This window comes from Archocentrus centrarchus, chromosome 22 (assembly GCF_007364275.1).
Source record: "Archocentrus centrarchus isolate MPI-CPG fArcCen1 chromosome 22, fArcCen1, whole genome shotgun sequence".
NCBI classification, from domain to species: Eukaryota; Metazoa; Chordata; class Actinopteri; order Cichliformes; family Cichlidae; genus Archocentrus; species Archocentrus centrarchus.
This window is the reverse complement of record NC_044367.1, coordinates 26,225,454-26,246,325: the sequence shown is the minus strand read 5'-3', so window position 1 is coordinate 26,246,325 and position 20,872 is coordinate 26,225,454. Positions and strand designations below refer to the sequence as shown.

Below are 20,872 nucleotides of genomic sequence, written 5' to 3'. Positions count from 1 at the left end.
GGTTCCCTTCATCTATGGTCTCAGTAAACACGTTTCTCACGAGTTTATGGTGTCAATCACAAGTTTCATATGTTACTAAATGTAGCATGATGGCAATTTTGTAAATTATGGTCCTCATTAGAGTCAAAAAGGAGAATAAAGCAGCATATGCCTAAGAGCAGACCCACCCTATTATTGGTAAGCTGAAACATTTAGTGTTCCTTAGATTCTTAGTTAAATTTGGTTAAATGTAACTAAGAATTAGTTACATTCTTAGTTATTTATATCATCTTGTTGGATTCTTAATGAAGCAGCACCTTCAGTGGGTGACATCTCTATTGTCATACATGGTGAGACTCACCTTCAGTGTCTATGTACAACCTTCATTTGTAGCTGAAGCAAGGACACAGTGCCTTATGGCTCTTTACAGACTTCCATAGACTAAACCTTTAATATGGGCCCAAATACTTTTAACTGCACTTTACAAGTTAACTTTCTCCTGAGTGAACTTCTCAGTGAGGTGGATCACTGAAGCAAAAATAAAATGCCAAAGGTCAGGCCAAAAAAAAAAAGTCTTACTGATGTTGTTTATTGCTTTGACTTTTTATAACAAGATCAAAATATAAAATATAAAGCACTATAACTCAGTTTTAAGTAAGAAAAAAAATCCACAGTAACCATTTGGGTATCAGAAGGTTCGGCTTTTAGCCGTTCCCGTCCTGTCTGAAGTACCGAGCCATTTAAGGATTTCTCTGCTTATTTCTCTGAAGCACAAAACAAAATGACTCTCCTTGCATTTATATGAGTAGCCAATAGAAGTGAGAATTTATTATTTTGTGTCAAAAGCGCCGGAGAGCTGTGGATTTGCAAAGTATTATCCAAGAACAGGAAATTTTAGCGATTCTGCTCATGTCACTGCAGAACTACTGAGTGCACTCAGCACATGCTCAGGCAAGTAGAGTGCACCCTGCAAGTTCTCTTCTGCTTTAGTGATCCATTAAGACCGATAAGTGGCCGGAAACATTAAAACCACTTTTGTTGTTCACAGAAATAGTTTTTTTTTTTTTTGCTTTACATTTTAGAAAGCAATCAGGAGCAACTTGCCTAATTAATTTTCTTCAGCCTTCTGCAGATCAACAGGCCATGTTTACATGGTGGGTTTGGCAAAAGTTAGTATGTAGAAGAGGTTGAGAGAGCTTCATGCACAGGCCACATGCAATGCAGCTGAACTATTTTTAGAAGGAGATGTGACACTAACTTTTCTTTTCTATGCAAGGAAATTTAGCTCTGTTAAATTTCCCTGTTACAGACAGCTGAATGCCTTCTCTATCTTGTGGACAAGTCACTTAGTTAAACTATGACATATAAAGCAACAACTGGTATAACCAAAAAGGAAATTACAACATCGTATTACAAAAGAATCCCCCTAATGTACTTTACAACAGATTAATGAGATACTGTACAACTCTGCACATGTCTCAGGGTGCACTCCTACTGTTCTCTTGTGAGAGCTGTAACATGAGGAAAATGTAACTGAAGTAAAAATATTCCAGTAATTATTCTGCCTTTAATGAATCACATAGTGAATAACAAACGGTGACTCCAAAGAATGGAGAGAAGGTACTGCTACCTACAAAATAGTTGTGATCTTGGAATCAGCATATAGTAGTGAAAACAAGTTAAGGTACACTCAAGTAAAAAAATTTTAAGTAACTCACTTCTCTGTATAGTAGTTTGCCTTGCTGGTGGTAGAGTCAGCACATCTGTGCTGGGTTCAGGTAACCTGCAAATAATGCAAAAGATTCACAGGAAATAGTTTCAGTCTTTGGAAGACAAAAGCTGCCAAAGGGGTATGATGTCCATCCATCCATCCATCCATCCATCCTCTTAACTGCCTGTCCAATTCAGGGTTACAGAGAGGCTGGAGCATACCCTAGTTCTCATAAGGGGAAAGGTGAGGTGCACCCTGGATAGGCTGTCAGTCCATCGCAGAAAGAGAGAGATCCATTCATGCTCACGTTCACACACTCACGCTAATATACTCTAGAATCACCAGTTAAGCTAACATGTATGTCTCTAGACTGTGGGTTACCCTGCAGGGAGAGCAGATTCCACACTGAAAGGCCATGGCCAGTCAGTGGATTCAAACCCAGGACCTTCTTGATGGGTGACAGTGCACCACAACAGCAACCCCTAATGAGACAATCCAGTGAAAAAAAATTTCCTTCCCTAACTGACTGATAAAGGATAAATCAAGCACAAATAGCCAATGGTGCACAGTGCAGAGCGCTCGTGACCCTTTTAAGTGCAGTTCGTTTGACTAGCGTGACCTGAACCCAAACTCGCTTCAGCTGGACTCGGGCACGGCGTGCGGGCAGTGTGACCTCTAACTGTGCCCACGCACAGAACTCCAGTGCATCCTCAATGTCAACTGTTGCCATGAAAATTAGAGGGTTGAGTAATTAATAAATCAGTAAGGCATATGGGAGGACAGTATGTCACTGTTTCCTAAATTAAACTCCCAAATCATGAACTTCACTTCTTGCACTGCAAGAGCGTAAAAAAGAGAGACAGCGAGAGAGGAGAGCTGAGCTGCTTCCACAAACTGAGGCATATTTTGGGCTTGGATCATTAGGCCCAGTGTGTGTGCAGGCCAGCAGGGAGTGGTGATAACTGTAGTCGGGCACGGCGCAGGACAGCTAGTGTGAGTGTAGCCTGAAATGCTATTTGCGTTCCCACCAGTGAGCATACATTGTCTTTAAATCACTATAAAATGTATTTTTGATCATTATAAAGATGAATCTCAAAGAGATATGTCAGGCGGATACCAGATAAAGAGAAATAATATTAATGAGTAAGAAGGTAGCTGCATTTGAGCTGCTAATGCTTTTCAGGGAACAACCAATATTAAAGAGTTAAAGAGAAGCTGACAGGTTTATAATGGTGAAATGAAAACGTGTCATTACTGGTGCCCCGAATGAAAAGTTTCAACTCCCCAGTGGAGAGAAATGAGTGTCATTTCATTCCAGCTGGTATAACATTTACTCATTATGTCAATAATATGACACCGTGTTCAGTTTTTCTCCTAACACCCGGATTTTATTTGATTGCTTCATTTTATTCAGCTGTTTCAAAACCAAGAGGTTCACAATGTGATTTTACAGAAAGGTGAGCAAGTTTAGTAAAACATACTTTTCATGGTTTCCTGAAATATGAGCTGTCTGTTTCTGTGAGATTGTTAAGCTTGCCCACTGTGTGAAATAAGGGACAGTCTTCTGCTGCAGAGGATCCATTTCCAGCACTGCTATGCTAATTAATTCCCAAAGCAGCTGACAAACACAGCGAGAAGGAAGGCTTGCACATTTCGCGAGATTAGGAAATTGCAACAAAGTCGGGATGTTCTCTCATCAAGTTGTCACTGTCCCAACAGCAGCTCCGGGTTCGCTCAGCTGCTCCAAAGTGTAACATTCAGATACCTCCAGAATATTTGTTCTGCAGAAAAATGTCTTTCACCAGACACCCTGTGCACTTCCTCAATTACACAGCGAAATGCTTAGATTTATTCTGGTGTGTTTGCCAGCTGGATTGCGAGACACTTACAGCATTACAGCAAATGCACTTATTTTGGCAAACAAGCAGGAACAACAAATTACTCAAAATTAGCAGAGATTGCTCTAAGGCTGCACACAGCAAGGTATTTATACATGAACTCAGCCGTGTTTTCACTTTAAACCTCAGTGTGGTGTTACAGAATCGAGTGCGCAAGGCTCAGATTTCTCATATTTGCTTTGATTACAGTCAGTTTGTGCTTATATGGAATATTTTTTTAATTATATATTATGTCATACCTAAATAGATATATGTGAATTTGATAAGAAATACTCAGATTTAATTTACTTTAGGTCTGTTACTCAGAGTGAAGTAAATGCAAAGTTGCATAAATCTTAACTCTGTTTGCAAAAGGCAAAATTATTAAAAGCAAAATTACTTTTTCTATCATGCTAACCTTTTTTTTTTTCAAAATTAAAATAACTTTCGTTGCAGTGTGTATTTGCAATGATGTCATAATTAGATTTACATTAATCATAGTTGAAATAGTAACTAAAATTCCCTGTAAATCTCCAGGGTGCATCAGCACACGGTGACATTTCAAATTTGACACCTCTGATCTCGTTCAGATGTGAAACAGGCTCCGACTTTTTAAGCGAGGGCAGTTTAAAGTTTCTCTTTATCACTCACTGTCTCCCACCACGACTTGGCCACTCTTTCATATTTTTTTTGCTGAGGCTTTGAGATGTCTGCTGCTGAGATTTCTGCCACCAAGGCAATACAACGGAGGTGAATGGAATTCGAATGAAATTACTTCTGCTGCTCCTTTGTCATCCTCATCGCTGCCTGTCTTCCACTGTAAATAAGTTTTCTGCTCAGTTGGATAAAGTGAAAATTATTGATGAAAAGTTATCTGTAGCTTTCACTGGCATCTTTGAGGCATTCAGACGCAGCCCACATCACTAACAACTTTTTTTTTTTTTTTCAGCAACTAAAGTTTCTGAGACACACTCCTCCCTGCATGAGCACAAATATTACAGGTGAGGAAATTCACCAACAAAGGACAACAAAGCTGCTCCTAAATATAGGCTGACACGTGAACTCCAGACAGTGTCTGGAGAATAAGGGCTGGAAAATGTCCCTTTTTCATATGAAGCACACTACACGCGGTAGTCCGCTGAGGACGTGCTCTCACTACTCAAAATTGGTTTAGGCGAGGATGCCGCCTGGTTGGAGTGTGCAGCAGGCGGCACGCAGAAAGACCACAAGCTAGCTGTGAATACATTTGGCTGTTTGCACATCAGTGACTCACACAGACTTTCAGTTCAGGTCTAAAATGTAAATAAGAGTATGATTTGACCACTGTGACGTCACCCAGTTTGAAGCATCTAGTTAAACGTTTTGTTTTTTTAAAGCATGTGATAAATGAGGTAAACATGCTCATATGGTAGCAGGTGTCAGTCACAAAGTAGCAACATACTTACACGTGCCTGCTGTTATCGTCGATTTTACTCTAAACTGGACCATAGTTTACAGAATGAACATCATGCTGTATTAAATAAAACTTGAACTTTAGCATTGAGACCATAGGCCCATTCAGAAATTATCTACTGAGTTCATAAATCAAGTGATCAATAGGACGGTTTTCTCATACAGTGTGCCTTCATTTTGCAACCAGAGGAGTAGGCCCCCTGCTGGACGAAGGATTGCAGGTATAATCAATTCTGTAGGCTTTGCCTATATTTTATAAACAGTCTGAAATAATAACAGAATCCAAGTGTATAATTGCACCAACTGTGAGGCAGCTCTGCACGTCTCTGTTTTAGATGCAGAAGGACACAGCTACTGCAGGCACGCGGTGCCGATGCTGTCATCCTGAAAAGCCACAGAAGCTGCGGCTTTGGCCGTCAACCAGCCAAACGGCCCCCACGGCAAGGAGTGTGCTCTCAGACAGAGGCTCAGCCAGAGCGTTGGTGTCCACGCAACAGGACAGCTGAGAGGCCACGGGCTCCACAACTGGTGCTACACTGTGAATATAATGGCCCCTCTCTTCTTTGAAGTGCTTTATAATGACAAGGGGGTGAGTGCATTAAGATTGGAGCTCTGTGAGCCAATCGTATTGACAGGGTCGTTACTACAGTATAGCAGGTGCTCCCTGGGAGCACCGCTCTGTTCTCTACCCCCGAACAAACAGCCTCTCTGTATCAGCACTTACTGTTTTTTATTTGTGCCATTACCGAGCGCTCGAGCAAAGCCATCCCGCATCCTGTCACAGAGGTGGATAAAGCCATGTTGACCATCTCAGATTGGAACAATATTTGTTCTGAAATGTGCAACAGCAGGCGGTCTCATTCCCTCTATCACACATGACAGGCAATCAGCAGCTGTTTTTATTACCGAGCATATGATGTCAGGAAATCAGTTTGATTTGTGCTCGTCTGTCACCTGGTGTCATTTATTACGCCTGGGAAGCGTAATATGAATAGTGTCTTTTTATACCAGAGTTTGATTTTGCTATTCACTGAAATCTTTCATAAAGAAATCCACTGTGTTGCCTTATTCTTACTTCACACGGTGATGTTTCATTTATTTTCCCCGCTGCTGCAAAAGCATCAGAAAATGCAACATGAAAGCCAGAAAGCTTGAGTATTAGCATCGCAGATATTTCACAGCTGCATTTGTTTTCTGAATCCAGAATTCAGGACGGTTGGAGTAATTTATCCTTTCGTTAAAGACCGAGTCAAAACATCTGATTTCAATCACGCTCCCCCCTCACCTACCACTGCTCCCACTTTCATTCTCTGCACCTGGTTTGCTTAATTTGATGCTGCAGAGTTTGACAACCTGAAATGATATCGCCTCCCTGTTGACTTTTGCCATCACTTCCCGTCTGTTATCCAATTCAGTGAGGTCTTTATAACCTAGCCCTGCTCATTTTGCTTGCATTTTGTTTTACTTTCAAAGACTCCTCTGGGCTTTATACTCTATCACCTGCACAATGTTCTGTCTATATTATCCTAATGCATTTCTATCATTTTTACTGTACATGAGACTAAATTAAATTTGCAGCGACAGACATGGAGGGAGACAGTGGGGGGGAGGAAGGGTGGGGGAGCTAATGATAGTATATGGGCCAGAAGTCCTGGAGATGCAGGTTTACAAACCTCACTGTTGAGAATGGAAAGCGATGAGGACGAGGGTGGGAGGGCTTGCAGGGACTCTGATATTCTCATATCAAATCTGCCTGTGGGCTTATGTCACATTTAATTCCTGGACTCTCCTGTTAGCCTGTACTGGAATCTGTCTGCTTCAAAATGCAGTAAAAGGATCTAATCAATTAGATTTTTGCCATCATAAAAAGCCAGAGTGTTTTAATGTAATGTTAATTCACTTTCAACTCAGTTGTACTTATACTCATGAGGTATACCTGTTCAGTAACACAAATATCTAATCACATTGCAAGACAATACATTTAAGCATGCAGACATGGTCGAGATGACCTGCTGAAGATCAAACTGAGCATCAGAATCGGGAAGAAAGGTGATTTAAGTGACTTTGAATGTGGTGTGGTGGTTGGTGCCAGACGGGCTGGTCCGAGTATTTCAGAAATCTCCTGGGATTTTCCCAAACAACCATCTCTAGGGTTTACAGAGAAAGGTCTGAAAAAGAGAAAATATCCAGAGAGCGGCACTTCTGTGGGAGAAAAATGTCTTGTTGTTGCCACAAGTCAAAGGAAAATGGCCACACTGCTGATGGGAAGGCAGCTGTAACTCATTGTAATCGCAGTTTGCAGCAGAGCATCTCTGAATGCACAACATGTCGAACTTTAACGCAGATGAGCTACACGACCAGAAGACAACCACACCGGGTGCCACTCGTGTCAGCCAAGAACAGGAAACTGAGGCTACAGTTCACACAAGCTCACCAAAATTCTGCATTAGGAGGCTGGAAAAAATAAATTGTCTGGTCTGATGAGTCTCAATTTTCTGTGACATTCAGATGGTAGGCTCAGAATTTGGTTTAACCAACATGAAAGCATGGATCCATCCTGCCTTGATTCAACACCAGATGGGCTTAGTGTACTGGTGTGGAGGATATTTCTTTTGGGCTCCTTAATACTATGTTCTGATGGCTGTTTCCAGCAGGATAACATGCACAAAGCTCAAAGAGTCTCAAACTGGTTTCCTGAACATGACAGTGAGTTCGTTGTACTCAAACGGTCTCCGGTCTCATCATGTGCATCAAACGGTCTCATCATGTGCATGCAGATCTGCAGCAACTGTGCAGTGTTATCGTACCAGCGTGAGTCCCCGTGATTTTAAATGGAATGAAAATTTTGTGTTGCAGAAAACACACTTAAAGCACCCACCTGTTAACTTAACTGGGTGTAAATTAAAGCTTGGGATACAATTTAAATGGGTTAGAAGGAGTGGGGAAATTAATTTTGGATGTGAACTTGATACTTTTTAGTTTTTAATTAATTAGATTTTTAGCCACCTTGGAGAATCACTGAATACCGAAACTGCTCATAAGTTAATATTTCTCATTAGTTAAGCTCAGTAAGTGAAATTGAGAAGTGGGGAAAATATCTGTCTTAGCACGACAGTGTAAATGAATGCACTACTCCGTCTACAGCCTGTGCTTGTAATCAATCTAGAAACAGTCATCTTGGAAGCATCTAATGTCAGCCTGCCTCTGTGTCTGTGACAATGCCAAAGGAAGGTTGGCCACACTAACCTCAGAACTCCTTCTGCCTTTTTTTTTTCCTCCCATTTTCCTGGCGTCTCTCGCAGGAGTGTGTCCTCCAGAGACTTGCCTGTTGCTATGTTTTCTCATTTCTCAATGGGAAGGATGTGCACCATTATGTGCTCCTGACATTGCTGAAAGCTGAGCGCACTTATATATACCAGCGAGAGTGACAGATTCTTATAAACAATTTGACTTTCACCACCTCAAAGGTGTTTTCAGTCACAACAGTCTGCCGTGCTACAATATGCGCAGAGTATACTCTGACTTGCATGACGGTGATAAACAGCCTTATACGTTCAGATTGCAGGATGGAACTGCAGGGGGCTCTGGGTTGGTAGGAATGCAACAGCGGCTCTCATTTATTGGTTCCTGTTGTCTGGACTGACCTACGTAAGCGTTCCTGAAAATGTGTCACTGTAAAAAATTAGGTACATGATTTTTAACCACACTTTTTCACTTTCACTTGTTGCCTACAGCCCAGAGCAGTTAAACTACTACAAAAAAAACTAGATAAAACTACTTGGTTAGGTTTGGGCATGAAAACTATTTGGTTCTGGTTATGAAAGCATCACAGTTGGTATATTCAAAATACAATATGTCACAAAACTCTGTGGCATATTTTAGGTTTCCAGGGTTTGGCCCTATCACAAGGTGACATTTTGCATGTACCTGTTCAGGTAGTACATGTAGGAGTTTGCATGCAAGGGTCGTTTTTAAGGAGAGGAAAGTCTCTTGTATTGGTATTTTAATGTCAATTAACAAGTTGCCACAGTTACTAATTTGGCCAAGCTGAATCAACAAGAGTGAAAAGGTTACCAAGATGGTATAAATTACACTCACCTGACAGTCATTATGTACACATTGCTAGTAACAGGTTGCCCCCCCCCCCCTTTTTTAATTCTTTTTAATTCTTCATGGCACAGATTCAACAAGGTGCTGGAAACATTCCTCACAGATTTTGGTCGCCGTTGCTGCAGATTTGTCAGCCGCATGTAAATGATGCAAATCCCATCACACCACATCCCAGAGGTGCTCCATGGGACTGATTGGAGCATTTGAGTGCAGTGAACTCACTGCTATGTTTGAGAAACCAGTTTGAGATGATCTGAGCTTTGTGCCACGGTGTGTTAGCCTCCTGGAAGCAGCCATCAGAAAATGGGTACAGTGGGGTCATAAAGGGATGGACATGGTCAGTAACAATACTCAGGCAGGCTGTGGCATTTCAGCGATGCTCAGCTGTTACTAAGGGGCTCAAAGTGTGCCAGGAAAATAGTCAATTAAAGAAAGAAAATAATAAAAAGAATAAAAGAGAAAAAAATGAGTTGTTGCTAACCTATTACTGTATCTGTGTATCTGTGAATAAATGAACAGAGAAGGGAGGAGTGTGAGAGAATTAAAAACTACAGACAATCACATTTTTTTTCATGATAATAATCTTTTAAAATGCTACACTGTGCATATCAATGAAGATTTTTTGTTTGGTTATTTTTGGGGTTTTTTTGTAGTGTTTCCTCTGCTAACAACAGCCAATGTGCACACAAAACACCTCCTCCAAGCTGGACTCATGTCCAGCTGTGTGTGTGTGTGTGTGTGTGTGTGTGTGTGTGTGTGTGTGTGTGTGTGTGTGTGTGTGTGTCCAGCGTAGGTTGACACCAATAGTGTATATTGATTTTCTGATAAATGGCCCCGATGCTGCAGGCTTTCATTAAGAATCAGCTTCTCACTGTTGTCCGCAGTAACAGATATGATGCGATTTGATTGATCACGTACTTTAAAGCTGATCAATACTACACTGGTTGTCTGTGGGAGGGTCCTGACCTGAATGGATCGGGGTTATGTGAAGATGGTGTTGCTATGATCACTTTTATTATTAGGATTGAGAATTATGGACTATTGTGGATTATAACAATTATTATTATGGTTATTATGATCATGCCAGTGGTTATAGTTATTACCTCTGCTACACTTAGGATTTCAGTGCTCCTAAAATTAATTCATCTTTACCTTAGTTTCTCCAGGAAAGTCACGAATACCCTCATTTGCCTTTCATATTCACACATTAATTTTTGATATTGAATACCTGCAGAAAGTAATAGCTGTTGGCAGCTTTGAGACATATTAGGCTTCAGCACCGAGAAACCCATGTGGTTTGAGCCCTTGTGTGTATTTATGTTCAAGAGGAAGTGCAAAAAAAAAAAAGGGTGGGGTGGTGGGGGGCATGCAAGAGGAGGTGCAGTACACACCTGAGCAAAAAATAGTCTCTTTGAGTGTTGCAGTATAATTCTGCTCTTGTGAATTAACCACGCATCACTGTTACATTTTAATCATGCACTGGCGCCGGGGGGGAACCTTGAGTTTGTTGAAGCTGACGCCTACAGAAACCAGCATCTGCAATGCTAATCACACTCCGGCAAAAGGGCCCCACACACTAGCCTCGTCTTGCCTGTCAAACAAAAAAATTCGTCTCCAATAACAACTGAGCGCTCGGAAGCTCGCTGCATCGCTAATGTGTTGTTTAATATGAAGAGTCCTCACTGTCTTCGTACATTGCACACATAAATATTCAGAATAAGAGTGAGAAGTCATGGCTCCTCTAATTATTTACTTATTTATCTGCGATCTCTCTATTAGACCACTATTTTATACAACACTGTTTTATAAAGTCTTAGTGTATTCCAAAATTGAGCATAATTATCTCTGATACGGAGCCATTTAGGACTGGGTATTAAAAAAAATGCACTAATTTGTCACTGTTTTTAAAGTGGGGTCTCTGATATTGGAAACACTTTATCACATCTCTCTGACTGAGCATTTGGAGAGCTGTTATCTGGTCTCCACTTGTTATAACCATTTCCTCTTTTGCTTAAGAAGAGCTACATAAAAATTCTCCAAACTGCGCCTTCGTATCTGCAGTATACATGCTCAGTACCCTTTAAAAATATACTGTATTAATATAATTATAAGCATAAAAGCTGTGTTGCTTTTTCCCTTTCTTTTTCTTTTAACCTTGCCATTGGGGCTAAATGTTAGTGCTTATAATCTTAAGAGTATATTTTGCTATGAAGATATTAATAGAAAACAGCTAGAAGACTTTTTTCATTTTAAATCTCTTCATCTCTATCCAATCAGATTAAGTGAGAGGAGAGTCTTCCTACCTGGCTGTTAAACACAAGGAACTAGAAACAAACTCAAAAATGACTCAGAAAACTGCACGAAAGGACCTGAATTAATGATGATAGTTGCAAGAAATGCATGCAATATGCTGCAAAGTCTATAAAGCCTATAAAACCTGCAGCTTCAGTCCTGTAAATGTTCTGCAGAGACCGGAAACATGCATTTTATTGTAGTGTATTATTAGGAAAATATTACGTGTAAAAACAGTAATTTAAAGTCTGCTTATGCAACAATGTACTGCATATGTGTGTTAGTGGGAGACACAACATCTGGGCCTGAGAAGTGACTACCCAACAATGTTTAATTAATTATTTATGATGTAGATGAATCTGATTCACATGGCAATTATTAAGCAATTAAAGTTTCTGTCTGAAAATTTGCCTTGCATTAATAATGACGCCATTCAGCCGCCATCTGTTGTTTTATTGTTGTCATAATGGGTTATTTCAGGACGATGAATTTAATGCGCACTAATATCCTGATAAAGTATTTGACACCTATGCGGCACGTTGATTTTCTGACAAACTGCGCAGACGCTGAAGGCTCGTGTTAAGAATCGATGCGATTAACCACACATTTACCTTTAAAAGGTAAAGGCGGAAACCTGTGCACATGTTAATGTAACGGATCAGCTGGCAGCTGGATAAGAGCTTTTTTAAATGCATTTTATTTTATTTTACCACAGTGGGCTATACTGAATGTTCCCTCTATAAGAGCGCATTAATGTGAAGTCCAGTGAAGTTTCTGTTACTAGAAATGATTTTGCTCCCACTCAGCTCAGTCTCTGACTTACTGTTACTCTGGGAAGTAAAAATAAAAGGGCTCTATACGAAAAAGACATTGAAGCTTCCATGTGGATGATATTAATTTCTATTCCAGATGAAACAAACAAACAAACAAAAAAAATTCTTCTGCCTTACGATTATGAAACAGTTTTAGGAGAAAGCACGTTAGACCGAGTGGGCTCATTTGTGACCCCAGTTGTGTGTTTATGTGCGCTGCTGTGATATTTATAATCTTTAAAATGCCTCCTACCATTAATCGATTAGTCTGCTTTGGCCTGGTTGCCTACAGCAACCAGAGGCAGGCCCTGCCTTCAGGGATATTTGTACGTTTTTGTAGGCCAGTTATCCAAATGCTGATCTCTGTGCAGATGAACAGTTGGCAGCTTTCAGAGGCAGGTGCAGTTTCAGGCAGTATTTCTCCTTCTAAAGCAGCCAAGTATGGCATAAAGATCTGGTGTAAGTGTGATGCCAAAACTCTTTTTTTTTTTTTTATTTTGCACAAAAATTATTTTTAAACTACAACTCAAACCATAACTGATTACATAAGAAGAGTATGGTATATCTGTCTCAAAGGAAACAGTAAAATGTGGTAATTTAAAGTGTGCAGCGACACAGTGGATTTTACATGATACAACCAAGATGTGATTGAAGTGCAGAGTTTCAGCTTTAGCTCAAGTGGTTTAATTAAAATATTGCAATAACTGCTGAGGAATCACAGAGGCTCTAAAGTAATGGGATAAACTAACATCATTTTAATATATGAATTTAATATTGGATGAAACTCCTTTGCATGACTGCCTGAAGTCTCAAACACATGGACACCACCGAATGTCGGGTTTCCTGTTCTGTCAGACTTTTGACAGTTTCAGGTGCTGCTTGTTTGTGGGTCTCTCTGACTTCAGTTTTGCATTTAATAACTTAAAGGTGTGATCCACTGAGATCAGGTCACTGACTGATCTCAACTCTCTGTTCTTCCATTCATGATGGCGTCTCTTGAAGGTGATGCACCCACCTCCAGGAGAGTCTCCTTGACTTGGTGAGATGTTAAGTGTTTTTTCTTAACCATGGAAATAATTCTGTCATCATTCACGTTACTCATCTTCATGATCTTTCAGGTCTTTTTGGTGTTGCTGAGCTGGCAACAATCAGGTTGTTGGTTTTGTTATTTCTCCGATAGGTTTCTTTTGTTCTTTGAGCCTAACGATGGCCTCCTTCGTTTGCATCAACAGCTTTTTTTGGACCTCATTATTGATAAATCAAGTAAACAGCTACCAAATTCAACACTTTGAATCTAAACCAGATTTTTCATCTGTTTAATTTGTGATGGAGTAAGGGTCAAAGGAGAAAGCCTCACAAGGCTTGTCAATCATTTGTCCGATTACTTTTGAACCTCTGAAAATGGGAATATGTATAAAAACAGCTGTAATTCCTCAACACTTAATGCAATACCTTTCTTAAATCCCTTGGATCGAAGCCAAAAGTTTGACTTAAAATCCGCAGCAGTGGTGCTCAGAGGCAAAGCTGCAAAAACTATTACTGTTCCAACACCTATGAACCAAATATTGTGCTGATCAGGTGTATTGAAAGCTGAGCTAAAATAAAGCAGATTTAAAAGTGAGCCTTTAATAATCGCTGGTTGCCTTAACTGAAATTATTTCTGTGCCATGAAGGAAGTGAAACCCACTAAAAGACACCATGTTAAAAAAAAAGACACATTTTGGTAAAAAACATTCAGATACTTTTTGACATTTAAATCTGAAGCATCCAAAAAAAAAAAAAAAGGACTGACTATTGCATGCTTAAGGATGGATATTTTTATCTTACATTTTATTTGGGTTTATTGTTCCTTCCTTGGTTTTTGTTATATATTTCCTGTCAAATCACAAACAGAATAATAGAAAAAATATCCATGTCTCACTTGTTGCAGCAACATGTAATCAATCCTTATGTTCTTCCTTTGGGTTTAAGTTGGATATCTAATGTAATCCAACTAATGCCAATAATGGGAATCAGTACAAGTGAGACAGAGCCTAACAGTCAGCACATAAAACCCAAACACTGGCATCGCTTTTCTCCATTGTTGGCACCATCTGAGGGAACTATAAGTGCCAAGAATCAGCCAGGCGGTTTGTGTGCAGCTACGCGGGTGGGATGTTAACTCATTAGTTTGCTCACCCACAATGAGGGACAAAAAGGGGGGGCTGTGGAGGTCAAGAATATGGTCATGGTAAGTATGGGCAACAAAGGATTACATGGAGGCAGTGTGAAGGTGGATTGGAAGTAACGTGAGTAGAAAATGCTGGTGGTGTGGTGATGTCCTCAGAGGAGTTTTGCGCACTTGATTATTACCCAGAAATCCTCCCGTGTGACAGGAGACACAGACGCGGCAAGCCTCGAGATTTCCTCGCAAGCAAACAGAGGAAGAAATGTGAGGAAGGGAAAGGAAGCCTGCCAGGGTTGGAGAAAATAAACAATAGAAGGTTGATGGGGTGGTAGGGGAGGACAGAGGGGCGGAGGCAATCCCACCTCACCCTCTTCCCCCCATTAGCTTATCTCATTTCCCACCCCCACCCCCCTACCACCCCCTTAGCTGGGGATAGTTTTCTCCTCGCCTCTCATCTCTCTCTCTCTCTCTCCCCCTCTCTCCTTTCTCTCTCACCCCCTCCCTTCTTCATCGTCTCCCGGGACCAAACACACCCCGATAGGTTGCCATGGAAACACCTCACACACACACACACACACAAACACACACACACGCCCACACACTCACTCACATGCTCTCTCTGTCTCTCCCTCTCTCAGAGATACACGCTCACCATCAGTCTCTCTCGATCTTGCAGCGGTAACGCCTGTAACCCCCCCCCCCCCCCATTAGCATCCCTCTTGCTTGGAGACAGCAGGGGCAGCACTTGTCGAAAGCTCTGAGGTACAGCATGCACCTAAATTTATTTATCACAGGAAAACTTCTAAAAACCTTACTTTTACATCCCAAAATTCAAGGCCACAGCATGCGCTCTGTGCTCAGCCTGCTCACCAAACTATCATTCCTTCTAGTTTTTAAATTGTTTTTAAAAATGCTTACAAATGCATCTCTGCTAATTTCCCCTGAACTATGCTCTCTATTATGAAAAGAAGAATGGCCAGATTAAATTTGCACACAATTACTGTAGCCATGCCATACTCAATTAATGCCCGCGGAAGTCGGAGAAGAGGCAGTAGCTGGAGCGTCCCTTGGCTGAGCATAACTCATTTATAATTCAGTCCTATTTCTCATACTTAAGGTCAGAACAGGAGTGTGTAAAGTGAGGGTTTTTTTTTTTTTTTTGCAAACACTCATCCGCATGAAAGGATATCTACACTGTATCTCATCCCTGCAGGCTTTTAGGGATCCTGGCCCACTCTGAGTGGGGGTACAAAAAATAGGAGTGTTCCTCAGTGTGTTCCTCTGCTGCAGGGCCACACTGACTCACAGCAGAGCACCAACTTCACACAGAGCTTGTGTCATCCCCCGCTGTGCAGCACGGGAGGGTTTTATCTCCACCTTGTGAAGTGAGTTGGTGTCATCATGTCAGACAGTGTATAGATGCAATCTCTTTGCTGCAAAAATCTTGAGTGGGGGGAAAAAATCACATCCACAGGAGTCGGTGTTCATCCAGGCATTTTCTTTAAAAAAAAAATCTAATATCATTTAATTGACTCAGTTTTCATCCCTACAGTGCATAAAGTGTGGTCACAGTGAACGCAGCGTCCTTTCTTCCCACAACACCTACATCACTCCCAAACGTAGGCAGAGCTTTTATCTCCATTCACCAGCACAGACCTCACGGGGACCTCATCAGCTCTCCTGTTCACGCTTATTTATTTATTTCAATAACTTGCATCCTCCTCCAAATATATTCTCACACCTCCTGCCCGGAGAGGGACTACGCCTATAGTCTGCTGATGAAACCAAGTGTCAATATCTTTTTCCTGCGAGTTATCAGCCAGTTAATGAGTGAGTCGTGAAGAGAAAGATTTTAATTCACACTAGCCACAGAAATCTTTAAATGCAAAAACAAAATGATCAGTGTTGCAGCAATTTGACGGTCGATGAAGTATCACGAGTCTTACCTTTTACCTGCTCCGCCACATGCCAAAATTCACCTTCACGTTTTACATCACTGAGTGGGAGTCCGAGGCGCACACACTCTTAACACAGACTTGCACAGACTGTGAATGCATTCCTCTCTCTGAGTTGGTCTCCTTCCACTCTGTCTTCCAAAAAAAAAAAAACTACCTTCACAGAAAAAAAAAAAAAAAAAAAGGGTCGACCTGTTTTTATTTTATTGTTTTTAGCGGATTCCCTCTCCGGTTATCACGCAGCTCATTGTTTCTGAAGTCAGCTCCAGGTTTAACGAGGCACCGGCAACGCGCTGGATGACGGAGAGCGGAGAGAGAGAGAGAGAGAGAGAGAGAGAGAGAGAGAGAGAGAGAGAGAGAGAGAGCGAGAGAGAGAGAGAGAGAGAGAGACAGAGAGAGAGAGAGAGAGAGAGAGAGAGAGAGAGAGAGAGACCGAGAGAGAGAGAGAGAGAGAGAGAGAGAGAGACAGAGAGAGAGAGAGAGAGAGAGAGAGAGAGAGAGAGAGAGACCGATAGAGAGATAGAGAGAGAGAGAGAGAGAGAGAGATCTCTCGAGAAAGCGCGATAGAGCGAAGAGAGACCGCTCGAGAGATCAGAGAGAGATTACGCTCTCAGAGATAGAGAGGAATATAGATAGAGAGAGAGACCTGAGAAGAGAGAGAGAGAGAGGACGCATCAAGACGCACCAGCAGCTGCGTTGACAGAGCAGCAGGGAAATGTTGTCCTTCAGAGTAAAAGCCTGAAATTCTGAGACTAAATCAAGCATCTGCCATATTTTTGTATACATTTATGAACAATATTAAAAAAAAATCATGTAAAATAAATTTCTAGGACAGCAATCAAACTGAAGCAGTTAATCTAGACTTAAATCATTACAGATCAATCGATCATTAGACTTAGATCATTATAACATACACTCACCTGGACACTTTATTAGGTACACCTTTCCAGTACCAATTCTAAGCCTTTTTTTTTTGGCCTTCATAACTACTTTAATTCTTTGTGGCACAGATTCCACAAGGTGCTGGACACATTCCTCACAGATTTTTTATCCACATTGGCATGACAGCATCACACAGATGCTGCGGATTTGTCAGCTGCATGTCCGTAATGTCAATTTCCCGTTCCGCCACATTCCAAAGGTGCTCGATTGGATTGAGGCCTTTTGAGGGCAGTGAACTCTGCCATGTTCCAGAAACCAGTTTGAAATGATTTAAGCTTTGGTGAGTTATTCTAGTAGAAGCCATCAGAAGATGGATACTGTGTGGTCATAAAGGAATCTGCTGACCGGTTGGGTGCGAGGGGAGGGAAACAGGACAAAAGACACACTGTGGAAGAGAACCAGAGATTAATGATAACTAATAATTAAATGCAGCTTAGGCCTATTGCAGCATAACTAAGAGATGGTTCAGGATCACCTGATCCAGCCCTAACTATAAGCTTTATCAAAAAGGAAAGTTTTAAGCTTAATCTTAAAAGAAGAGAAGGTGTCTGTCTCCCAAATCCAAACTGGGAGCTGGTTCCACAGAAGAGGGTCAATTTGTAGGCCCAGTTTTCTGTTCATAGCTGACAGGATTGGTACTCGGTGTGGTCTTCTGCTGTTGTATCCCATCCATGTCAATCTTGGTTGTAGCGAGTGGTTATTAAAGTTACTGTTGTCTTCCTATCCATTCAAAGCAGTCTGGCCATTGTCCATATATGGTGGATATTTTTTTCTTTTTCAGGCTGTTCTCTGTCCCAGTAGATGAGGAGTTTCTGAAATAATCAGACCAGCCCCTCTGACACCAGCAACCACATTTGAAGTCACTTAAATCACTTTTTGCCCCTATTTTGATGCTCACTTTGAACTTCAGCAAGTCCATTTGATTTGTCTGCATGGCTAAATGGACTGTGATTGGCTGATTAGATATTTAACAAGCAGGTGAATGGGCATACCTAAGAAAGTGGCCAGTGAGTGTGTACATCTACATTCTGTTTACAAAAGAAAGATTTCCTTGTGCAGTCCTTCCATGGAAGCAGGTGTCGTCTGAACCTCTGGTGGTTTCAGGCTTGTTTCTCTAAAATCAGCTTGCAGTCTCGATTCAGCTGCAATTAAAATGACCATCTTTCCAGGTTACCGGCAAAATGACTTAGTAGCGTTGTGATGGTGGAAACGACACCTTTTGTATCCAAAGCAAGATCAGGTGATCAAAAGTGAACACACTATCAGAAGATCAATAAATTAGGCTTTGTTTACTGAGCAGTAGAAAAGCCTCTTGAGTAGTGATATATAAAATAGGGGGCTCTGTTAAAAAAATGTTGTCCAGTAAGTGGTGCAGTCGCCATAAATGAGTGACAGAAAATCTCTAACATTTTACTGCACACAGTGGAGGACCTGAGTTTCCTTAGGACATATAACTAATCTCCTATTTTGTATACAGCATCTGTGTTGGTCTTCCAGTTCAGCCTGTTTTCAGTGTGTTTTCAGGTACTTCTACTCCATCACATCAATATCCTGTCCCAGGATAGACGCAGCTCATGTAGCTGTCCTCTTCTTTCTGAAGTCGGTCACCATCTCTGTGGTCTTATTCACATTCAGGAACAGATGATTTCTTCCAGCAGGCTGACTTTTTTAAAAGCTTCCTTCAGTGAATCAGTAAATTTAATAACTACTGATTTTCTATATTCAGTAGAAATGTGCTGGATGTGAACTCGGCAAATTCCCTAAAATCATATTACATAATGCCAATGATGCATTTGGTGATTCTTTGGAGAATTTGCAAAGTGTCGCAACACATCCACAGAAACGTCCTGCAGTATTACAGTTATGTTATAGAACAATGGAAATGGAAATGCTAACATAACTATGATGTTACATGAAAATCAGAGTAGTGCTACTATATCACTTTATCAAATGTAAGTTAATAGAACATAAATGGAACACATTTAAATGGAACACATTATACATGAATGTGACGTATTTTGTAATATCGCTGAAACAGGGTCAGGTCTGACATTTTTGTGTTAGTATTAAGTAACTGGAAACATTAAGCAGAGGATGGATGTTACCACCACTCTGCACCAACCAAATTTTCTTTGTAGTATCAGCCTGATGAATGGAAGGATGCAATTTGGATTAAATCTAAATAAAAATGCACTGTTTTCCCACATTGCTACATTATAGGATTTGATGGGAAACTAATTTCCCATTTTGCAAACAGAAGTGTACAACTCAAGCTAGTAAATAATGAAAAAAGGCTGATACCTGGAAGTTTTTTCATTGTGGAAACACTGATGAAGAGTTAAAAAAAAAAAAAGACTGATAGATCAGATTGATTTGAAGTGTTTTATTGTCTGAAGAGAAATATCCACCAAACTGCAACACTTTACAGGAAATCCCAAGAGCACCACTGCTCAAGCACGGAGGACCAAAGCAGAGGAGTAAAATAATGCATTAAAAGTGCTTAAACACTTGGAGAAGCTATTATCTTCCCTTATCACACAGAATCAATGGCACAGTGGGAGTGAAATGTTACAATCTGTTTTATTTTATATGCAGTATACGTCAGCCATCATGTCACCAATTAAACTGAAAACTTGCTCCTCTTGCTCCTCTGTACACTCGGATATTTGACCAAAGTCTGAACCCAATAATGGCCTTAACAAGTAGAATTAAAACTTCAAACCTAGATGTCCTCTTCTTCAGAATTAAGAGGGTTTAGGAAAATATCAGTTACTTGAGGTTTTCATGCAAATAGTCCCTTCACTGAGCTCAGAGCACTCAACAACAAAAGGAAAAAGAAGAGGCACAATGACGATGATGACTCATTCTTGATGAATCAGATCAGAATGTCACATTAGCATCAGCTCCAAAGCTTTCGACACAACGGGCACTAATCAATTCTCCAATCAATTTCTGTTGAAACAAACGAATCATTACATCAGAGGTGGATGATGCTGAGACTCCTGGATAAGCTTATCAGGGTTTTAAGAAGAAGTCAATACCTGGCTCGTGTGTCACCCTGAACAAATCTTTCCTAGAAGGAGGATTTGATTTCACAGCTCACGGAGCAACAGCGTGCCCCTTAGATGATACTCACACTCGGAGCGAATAGCTTTTGTCTAATAGGATTTAATTTTGAAAGTTTTCGCAGGAAGTCCCATTTTATATTCTGCTTTCTTGCCGCTGGGTATGGTGGGACTCCAGTCTTCCAAGTTAATCATTTTGCTTTTACCAGAGAACAGCAGCTCACAGCATGGGCTGAAAAAAAGAGGAGCGCCTGTGGGATCTGTTGTATTTCTACCTCCACTCCCCCCCCCACCTTTCTGCTCATTTCTTCGCTCTGCCCTCTGAGACTTTTAATCTGTATTCACTTTCTATCCATTCATACGTTTACCTTTGTTATTCATACACGCCACATTTCCCCTCATCTTTCCCTCATTTTAATCTTCAGTGACACCTGTAAGTCACAGGGGACCCAGCCAGCTCAGATGGTGTAATAAAGATATGAAATAACTGACAGTGTTTTCTAACACTGC

General features: G+C 40.9%; 1 protein-coding gene across 2 annotated transcripts in view; it reads right to left on the bottom strand.

The window, feature by feature from the left end:
• The window catches only part of lingo2b (leucine rich repeat and Ig domain containing 2b), a 35,529-nt gene extending 19,071 nt beyond the window's left edge, over nt 1–16,458 (bottom strand). Inside the window, exons 1-2 of one of the 2 annotated variants that reach the window (XM_030718456.1) lie at nt 16,347–16,406; nt 1,698–1,762 (exon numbers count right to left, since the gene is read on the bottom strand). The gene's annotated coding sequence lies outside the window, so the exon portion shown is untranslated. Of the gene's footprint in view, nt 1–1,697; nt 1,763–16,346 lie in introns of both variants that reach the window. The other variant, XM_030718457.1, reaches the window with a different exon arrangement.
• Nucleotides 16,459–20,872: the final 4,414 nt, after the last annotated feature.